The 10,093-nt window shown below is 46.7% G+C and overlaps 1 pseudogene; it reads left to right on the top strand.

Annotated features, from left to right (window-relative positions):
• Positions 1–9,713: 9,713 nt before the first annotated feature.
• On the top strand, positions 9,714–9,891 carry LOC139269874 (U2 spliceosomal RNA; annotated as a pseudogene).
• Positions 9,892–10,093: the final 202 nt, after the last annotated feature.

Below are 10,093 nucleotides of genomic sequence, written 5' to 3'. Positions count from 1 at the left end.
AGAATACATATCATGATCGCGCAAATATGTCACGCGAAATTGAAGTAAATGATCCTGTATTTGTGTTGAACTGTGGACAAGGTCCCAGGTGGATTGCTGGCACTGTTTTGGCCAAAGAGGGGAGTAGGGTGTTTGTGGTCAAACTCGCAAATGGATTCACCTGCAGAAAACAGTTGGACCAAACCAACCTCAGATTTACGGACTATCCAGAACAACCCACAATAGACTCTACCTTTTTTGATCCTCCAACACACACACACACACACACACACACACGAGTATCAACCGACCCAACGGTTGACCATGAAGCAGAACCCATCACCCGCAGCAGCCCAGTAAGGCTCACCACCCCCAGCAGTCCAGCAAGGCCAGCTGTGCAGCAACCCAGCGATGGCCTAACAAACGACTCACCAAAACCAGCATTTGTACCGAGACGATCAACCAGGGAAAGGAAGGCCCCAGATCGACTCACATTGTAAATAGTTACACTATTGACTTAGGGGGGGTTGGGAGTGTTGTTATGTATGTAAACCTGTAATTACCATGTTTAACCACCAGAGGGCTTATCACCTGGAGTCCCAAAGGATCTCACAATCCCTTGGGAGCACCTGTATATAAGGAGGCCTCGCAGGCTGGAGAGGCACTCTGAGATCTGTAATAAAGGACTACGGTCATACCTATTTTGAGCTTGCAGCATCTAGTCTGGCTCTTTATCCAAGACATAACAATGTGTACCACGATTGCGCGGCTGTATCATGTGACAATGAGTTTAATGACCCTGTTTGTTCTTAATTATGGTCATGGTTCCAAATGGGTTGCTGGCTCTGTTTTAGCCAAGGAGGGGAATAGAGTATTTGTTGTCTAACTTTTGAATGGACAAACGTGCAGAAAGCATTTGGATCAAACCAAACTGTGATTCACTGACAACCAAGAACAGTTTGAAGAGGACATTACCATCATTGATCCACCAATACACACCCAACCAGCAATCGACCTCGCGGTCAACCACGAGGATGAACCCACCAGGCCCGACTCTCTAATCAGACCAGCCGCACCATAGTGCAGCAATGATCCGACCAACTCACCCATGCCAGGACTTCAACTCAGGCGATCAACCCGGAAACATGGAGCCCCGGATTGTTTCAACTTGTAAATAACTTGTATCTGAGACTTTGGGGGGGGGGTGATGTTATGTATGTAAACTTTACTATGGGGTGCACCTGTGGGAGACCCAAGGGTCACCTGCACACCCTGGGTAAGCAGGTATAAAAGGCAGTCTACCATGCTGCTTCCTCACTCTGAAGTTACATTAAAGGGATCAAGGTCACAACAGTTTGAGCTTGCAGTGCACAGTCTTGTGGAGTTATTCTGAACATAACAGAAGTCTGTGCTAATTACTCAACCTCCAGCCTTGTACATGTTTTTGTTTTAAAAGTAGCTGTGCTGTTTTAGCTGTCAAAAAGGGGAGATGTTTTCCCGTGTGCTACAATAATTCCCCCATTTATTCCTTGTCAATCGGTGATAAGTAATGAGATGCTCAACAAAACACCTACCCGGAGAGAGCATTTATCATCTGTTTCCATTTTCGCACCAAATGGGACTGAACGAGAAGCCATTGTCTGCCTTGTTACTGGAGTGCACTTAAATGCCACTGCGCGTCTTTGATAGCGAGCGTGGTGATATCATATTGTGCAGCTCTCTGCACAAATTATCCTTTAAACTCCGAACAGTGAGAGATGCAAACCTTTTAGTTTATTAATAACAGAGCGAGAAATCATTTCACATGCAAAATGAAACAATCCAAATAAGATTTTAATGTGCGCTTCTTTAGAAGATAATATCCTCGCTTTGCAATTACTTAGAACCATTGATTTAGAATCTCAGGTAATGAAGCAGTCCATGCCCGCATGCAACAAGATCTGGATGACATTCAGGCTTGGGCTGATAAGTGGCAGGTAAAATTTGTGCCACACAAGTGCCAGGCAGTGACTATCTCCAACAAGCAAGAGTCTTACCACCACCTCTTGACATTCAACAGCATTACAATTGCTGAATCCCCCACTATCAACATCCTGGGGGGTCACCATTGACCACAAACTTAACTGGACCAGCCACATAAATGCAGTGGCTACAAGAGCAGGTCAGAGGCTGGGTATTCTGTGGCGAGTGTCTCACATCCTGACACCCCAAAGCCTTTCCACCATCTACAAGGCACAAGTCAGGAGTGTGATGGAATATTCTCCACTTGCCTGGATGAGTGCACCTCCAACAACACTCAAGAAGCTCGACGCCATCCAGGACAAAGAAGCCCACTTGATTGGCCCCCCCATCCACCACCTTCAACATTCACTTTCTCCACCACCAGCGCACCGTGGCTGCAGTGTGTATCTTCTACAAGATGCATTGCAGCAACTCGCCGAGGCTTCTTCGGCAACACCTCCCAAACCCGCAAGCTCTACCACCTGGAAGGACAAGGGGTAGCAGCAGGAGCATGGGAACATCATTACCGACAACTTCCCCTTCAAGTCACACACCAATCCTAACTTGGAAATATATCGGCCATTCCTTCATCGTGGCTGGGTCAAAATCCTGAACTCCCTCTCTAACAGCACTGTGGGAGCACCTTCACCACACGGACTGCAGCGGTTCAAGAAGGCGGCTCACCACCACCTTCGCAAGGGCTATTTAGGGATGAGCGATAAATGCTGGCTTTGCCAGCGACGCCCACATCCCATGAATGAATAAAAGAAAATTGAGGTGGCGAACAGGGTTGAATGTTGTGTGAACTTCTCTATAAAACATTCAAATTATGACTTTTCTCCCTATCTCTGTAATCTCCTCATGCCCTATAACCCTCCAAGATCTCTGCGCTCCTCCAATTCTAGCTTCTTGCGCAGGACTGATTTTCATCGCTCCTCTATTGGCGGATGTGCCTTCAGCTGCCTCAGCTCCAAGCTCCGGAATTCCCTCCCTAAACCTTTCTACCTCTTTATATCTCTCTCCTCATTTAAAACGCTCCTTAAAATCGACTTCTTTGACCATGCTTTTGGTCACCTGTCCTAATGTCTTCTTATGTATCTTTGATTACGCTCCTGTGAAGCGACTGGGGTCGTTTTATTATGTTAAAGTCACTATATAAATGCAAGTTGCTGTTGACATCCTTTGTCACTGTGACAAAGATAAACTATCCCTCCTTGTCTTCTCGACCTGTCGACAGCCTCTGACACGGTTGACCACTCTATCCTCCTCCAACGCCTCTCCACCTGTGGTCCAGCTGGGTGGGACAGCACTCGCCTGATTCCATTCTTATCTATCTAATCGTAGCCAGAAAATCAGCTGCAATGGCTTCACTTCCCACTCCCACATCATTACCTCTGGTGTCCCCCAAGGATCTGTCTTTGGTCCCGTCCTATTTCTCATCTACATGTTGCCCCTTGGTGATATCATCTGAAAACACAGCGTCAGTTTTCACATGTACGCTGACGGCACCCAGCTTTACCTCACCACCACTTCTCTCAATCTCTCCATGGTCTCTAAATTGTCAGACTGCTTGTCCGACATCCAGTTCTGGACGAGCAGAAATTTTCTCCAATTCAGTTTTGGGAAGATCGAAGCCATTGTTTTCGGTCCCCACCATAAACTCCGATCCCTCTCCGCTGACTCCATCCCTCTCCATAGTATTTGTCTGACGCTGAACCAGACTGTTTGCAACCTTGGTGTCAAATCTGATCCTGAAATGAGCTTCTGGCCACATATCCATAGCGCAACTAAAACCCTCTATTTCCACCTACAGAGCATCGCCCATCTCTGCTCTTGTTTCAGCTCATCCGCTGCTGAAACCCTCATCCATGACTTTGTTACCTCTAGACTTGACTATTCTAATGCACTCCTGGCTGACCTCCCACATTCTACCCTACATAAACTAGAGGCGATCCAGAGATCAGCTGCCTGTGTCCTAACTCGCACCAAGTCCCGATCACCCATCACCCCTGTGCTCACTGACCTACATTGGCTCCCGGTTAAGCAACATCTGATTTCAAAATTCATATCCTTGTTTTCAAATCCCTCCATGGCCTCGCACCTCTCTATCTCTGTAATCTCCTCCAGCCCCACAGCCCCCTGTGATAACTGCCCTCTTGAGCATCCCTGATTATAAAGACTCAACCATTAGTGGCTGTCCCTTCCGTTGCCTAGGCTCCAAGCTCTGGAATTCCCTCCCTAAATCTCTCCACCTCTCTTTGCTCCTTTAAGCTGCTCCTTAAAACCTACCTCTATGACCAAACCTTTGTTTATTTGCCCTGATTTCCCCCTATATAGCTTGGTGTCAATTTTTTACTTAGAATACTCCCGTAAAACGCCTTACGACATTTTACTATGTGAAAGGCGCTATGTAAATACCAGCTGTTGTTGTAGTGAATGAATTTTAAAGCTGAAAGCGAGAGACTAGAGAAGCTGGAGTTATTCTCCTTTGAGCAGGGAAGGTTAAGGGGACATTTAATAAAGTTGTTCAAAACTATGAGGGGTTTTGATAGAGTAAGAAAAAAATAACATGCATTTATATATAACCTCTGGATGTCCCAAAGTGCTTTACAGCCAATGAAGTACTTTTGACGTGTAGCCACTGCTATAATGTAGGAAACGCAGCAGCCAATTTGCGCACAGCAAGCTCCCATAAGCAGCAATGTGATAATGACCAGATAATCTGTTTTACTGATGTTGGTTGAGGGATAAACATTGGCCAGGACACCAGAGATAACTCACCCGCTCTTCTCGATATAGTGCCGTGGGATCTTTTACATTCACCAGAGAGAGCAGATCGTGAGAAACTGTTTTCACTGGCAGGAGCGTCGTTTACCAGAGGACACAGCTTTACGATAATTGGCATAAGAAGCAGAGTGAAGATAAGGAGAATTTCTTTCATGCAGCGAGATGTGATCTGGAACGCACTGCTTGAAAGGGCGATAGTAGCAGTTTCAATAGTAACTTTCAAAAGGGAATTGGATGAATACGTGAAATACATGACAGGTTAGAGGCAGGAAGAATGTTTCCATTGCTGGGGAGTTCCAGAACCAGGGGTCACAGTCTAAGAATAAGGGGTAAGCCATTTAGGACCGAGATGAGGAGAAACTTCTTCACTCAGAGAACGGTTAACCTGTGGAATTCTCTACCACAGAAAGTTGTTGAGGCCAGTTCGTTAGATATTCAAAAGGGAGTTAGATATGGCCCCTACAGCCAAAGGGATCAAGGGGTATGGAGAGAAAGCAGGAAAGGGGTACTGAGGTAAATGATCAGCCATGATCTTATTGAATGGCGGTGCAGGCTAGAAGGGCCGAATGGCCTACTCCTGAAGCTAATTTCTATGTTTCTATGTTTCTAAATAAGAATAAAACTGGACGGAAATAGGATTCAGCTTTTTAAGCTAAAATAGGAAAGTAATATTGGCACCTTTTCCTCAACTGGGTGCCAAACAGGCAGAGAGTACTGGAGTTACGATGTCAGAGTCGAGGCACATAAGGAGATATTAGGACAGGTGGCTACTTGCTTGCTTAAGGAGGTAAGTCTTAAGGAGCATTGTAGCAGAGAGGAAAATGGTAGCATAATGGTTAAGTTATGAGGCTAGTAATCCGGTGGCCTGGCCGAATGATCCAGAGACATGAGTTCAAATCCCACCATGGCAGCTGGGGAATTTAAATTCAGTTAATTAAATAAATCTGGGATTAAAAAGCTAGTGTCAGTAATGGTGACCATAAAACTACCGGATTGTCGTAAAAACCCATCTGGTTCACTAATGTCCTTCAGGGAAGGAAATCTGCCGACCTTACCTGGTCTGGTCTATATGTGACTCCAGACCCATAGCAATGTGGTTGACTCTTAACTAACCTAACAACCCATTCTGTTGTAACAAACAGCTACAGGATAAGCAGATGGACCACTCGACACTGGTGTCGGACACGACAACGACACACCCAGCCCAGTCGACCCTGCAAAGTCCTCCTCATTTACATCTGGGGACTTATGCCCAAATTGGAAGACTAGTCTTACGCACATAATCATGCCAATCAGCCAGCCTCCTCCATCACCATCCCTGGGTATGTTCTGTCACCTGCAGGACAGACCCATTCGAGAGTGCGAGTCTCTTGTATCCACCTGGTGGCGGCACAGTGGTATACAGTCAGGAGGTAGTGGCCCTGGGAGTCCCCAACATTGACTCCAGATGCCATGAAGTCTCATGGCTTCAGGTCAAGCATGGGCAATGAAACCTCCTGCTGATTACTACCCTCCCTCAATTGATGAATCAGTGCTCCTCCATGTTGAACATCACTTGAAGGAGTGAGGGTATGTCCTCTGGATGGGGACTTCAATGTTCACCACCAAGAGTGGCTCGGTAGCATCACTGCTGACCGAGTACTGAAGGACATACTGCTGAGTAAATTATTCATATCAATCTCCTCCTGAACCCAGTCTTCAGCCAATTCGATTCACTCCTCGTGCTATCAAGAAAGGGCTGAGTGCACTGGATACAGCAAAGGCTATGGGCCCCACTAGAACTTCTAGCCAAGCTGTTCCAATACAGCTACAACACTATCTATCTGACAATGTGGAAAAGTGTATGTCCTGTCCAAATCAAATCCGGCCAATTACCGCTCAATCAGTCGACTCTCAATCATCAGCAAAGTGATGGAAGGTGTCGTCAACAGTGCTATCAAGCGGCATTAACTCACTAAAAACTGATGCTCAGTTTGGGTTCTGCCAGGACCACTCAGCTCGAGACCTCATTGCAGCCTTGGTCCAAACATGGACAAAAGAGCTGAGTTTCAGAGGTGAGAGTAACAGTCCTTGACATTTGACTGAGTGCAGCATCAAGGAGCCATAGTAAAAATGAATTTAATGGGAATTAGGGGAAAAACTCTCCACTGGCTGGAGTCATACCTAGCACAAAGGAAGATGGTTGTGGTTTTTGGAGGTCAATCATCACAGCCCAGAACTTCAGCTGCTTCATCAATGACCTTCCATCATAAGGTCAGAAATGGTGATGTTCACTGTTGACTGCACAACGCTCAGTTCCATTCGCAACTCCTCAGATAATGGAGCAGTCCATGCCCACATACAGCAAGACCTGGATGACATTCGGGCTTGGGCTGATAAGTGGCAAGTAACACTTGCGCCACACAAGTGCCAGGCAATAACCATCTCCAACAAGCGAGAATCTAACCACCTCCCCTTGATAGTCAACAGCATTACCATCGCCGAATCCCCCACTATCAACATCCTGGGGGTCACATTGACCAGAAACTTGACTGGACCAGCCCCATAGATACTGTGGCAACAAGAGCAGGTCAGAGGCTGGGTAGTCTGTGGTGAGTATCTCACCTCCTGACTCCTCAAAGTCTTTCCACCATCTACAAGGCACAAGTTAGGAGTGTGATGGAATACTCTCCACTTGCCTGGATGAGTGCGGCTCCAACAACACTCAAGAAGCTCGACACCATCCAGGACAAAGAAGCCCACGTGATTGGCACCCCATCCACCAGCTTAAACATTCACTCCCTCCACCACCGGTGAATTATGGCTGCAGTGTGTACCATCTACAAGATGCACTGCAGCAACTCGCCAAGGCTTCTTCGGCAGCACCTCCCAAACGCACGACCTCCACCTAGAAGGACAAGGGCAGCAGGTGCATCGGAACTCCATCGCCAACAAATTCCCCTCCAAGTTACACATAATCCTGACTTGGAAATATATAGTTTTTCCTTCATTGTCGCTGGGTCAAAATCCTGGAACTCCCTCCCTAACAACACTGTGGGAGAACCTTCACCACAGGGATTTCAGCGGTTCAAGAGGGCGGCTCACCACCATCTTCTCAAGGGTAATTAGGGATGGGCAATAAATGCTGGTCATGCCAGCGACGCCCGCATCCTAAAATGATTTTAAAAAAGGAAAAATTTGCAGAGCTATGGAGAAAGAGCCGGTGTGGGACTAATTGGATCACTCTTTCAACGAGCTGGCAGAGGCCCGATGGGCTGAATAGTCTCCTTGTGTGCTGTATGATTCTTACAATCAGGCTAGGACTTGACAGGTCTTCGGTTTAAAGGGGTTAAATGAAAATCACATAACTTTGAAGCAGAGTAAACAATTCCATTACGGTATAGTCTGAGATTTTGCGAAGCTAGTAATTAAAATTATTGGTAGAAATATCTTCTAAAAATAACAGTATTGCGGGTTTCCCAGGTGTTCACTTACAAGAACGGCTGCATATTTTATAGGCACTAACTAACGGCAAAACCTGAGTTTCCCCCCCCCCCCCCCACCCCCCCGAGATCAAAACCCACCTGCAGGAATGAGCTTTTCCTCCCCAGGAATCGTCATGGTGCCACGGGACTTAGCGGAGTACGTGAGAAAACTAACTAAAAGTGAATCTCAGCTTCTTTCAGGTAGGGTGTGCAACAGTAGATTTCCGTTGGTATATCTCACATCTCAGGATCTATAGACGCTCTGCCAGCACGTCAACTACAGCAACAACTCGCATTTCTATAGCGCCTTTGGTGGCAGGAGCTCCTGCTGCACAGATCAAAATCTTGTTACTCGCAAGCGTGTTGCAAAAGGACTTGGCTCAACTTCCCATTCACATGTTTTCTTTAACAATTTCTTTGTGGTGTTTTTCCAGCTGCTTCGGCCCAAAAGCAACAACTCGCATTTATTTAGCATCTTTAATATAGTAAAACGCCCGTAAGTGCTTCACAGGAGCGATTATCAAAGGAAAAATGACAACGAGCCACATAAGGTGATATTAGGACAAGTGATCAAAAGGTTGCTGGTTTGAAGGAACACCATAAAGGGGGAGAGAGAGGGAGAGAGGTGGAGAGGTTTAGGGAGGGAGTGCAGAGCTTAGGGCCTGGGCAGATAAATGTACGGCCAATAACGGTGAGGCGATTAAAATTGGGGCTGTGCAAGAGGCCACACTGCATGAGAGCACTGTATCTGACTTGTTTAACAATGAGCCACAAGGTCAATGCTGGATGCTTGGGGACAAAGAATATGGCCTCGCCACCTGGCTGATGACCCCCATACGTGACACCCACACCGAAGCTGAGAGGCGATAAAACGTGAGCCACAGAGCCACTCTCAATATCATGGAGAAAACCATTGGAGTGCTTAAGCAGCTCTTTAGATGCCTGGACCACTCAGGAGGCGATCTCCAATACCACCCTGAGCAGGTAGCTCAATTTGTGATGGTGTGTTCCATGTTGCACAACTTGGCTATCAGCGGGGGACAAGAATTGCCTGAAGAGTCTGACAGTCCATCTCACCATAGAGAGGAAGAGGAGGTCGAGGAGGTGGACGCTGACATCGGCCCAGACAATCAGGCTGAAGCTGAAACCATGCCCCTGCCCCACTGTAGACTGCATGAAAGGGCCCATGGTGGCATGATAGCTGCAAGAGCCTTAAGTCAGGAGCTCATCAATGAATGCTTTGCCTGAAAGAACGTTGGTGGTATTTACAAAGCTGACACACTGCTGGGTGTGCAGGTCATACATCAATGGTGGGCATCACCTTGGCGACAGTTAAAGTTTAAGTTAATTGAAGTTAAGTGTAATTATACCCTTTGATGTTAAGGAATCGCCAACGTGTAACGGTGCAGCTATCTGAGCCAATGCGCAACAAGGTTTCGTTAAATAAAAAACATTTAAACTGAACATTTGTCTGAAATCATCAGTATTTCTCGCCTTTTGGCTAAGATCAAGTGTAGTATCTGTTCTTATCAGTTTAATATCCCCTATGGGGACATGATATTGAATTGATTTTTGGACAGGGAGCTGGATCAGGGGCATGCCCTGTCCACTCCATGCACCGACCTGGTATTGCAATATTTCCAGGAACGGTGCAACTTCGCCTCTCGGCCTTTTGGCCTAAGATCAAACACATTGGCACAAAGTGATCTTTGGCGTTAGAGTTCATCTGGAACGAAATTGGATAAAAAAAAAAAATTCTATAAAAACCAACCCTCCCCTCCCCCCCCTCGCTTCTCCTCCCCACCTCTACCTCTTCCCCTTCCACTCCTGACTCCAAGCTGCCTGGCCAAGGAGCTCCTCAG

The sequence above is a fragment of the Pristiophorus japonicus genome, chromosome 8 (assembly GCF_044704955.1).
Source record: "Pristiophorus japonicus isolate sPriJap1 chromosome 8, sPriJap1.hap1, whole genome shotgun sequence".
Classification (NCBI taxonomy): domain Eukaryota; kingdom Metazoa; phylum Chordata; class Chondrichthyes; family Pristiophoridae; genus Pristiophorus; species Pristiophorus japonicus.
Note: the sequence above shows the minus strand (reverse complement) of the source record. Positions and strands in the feature narration are given on the sequence as shown.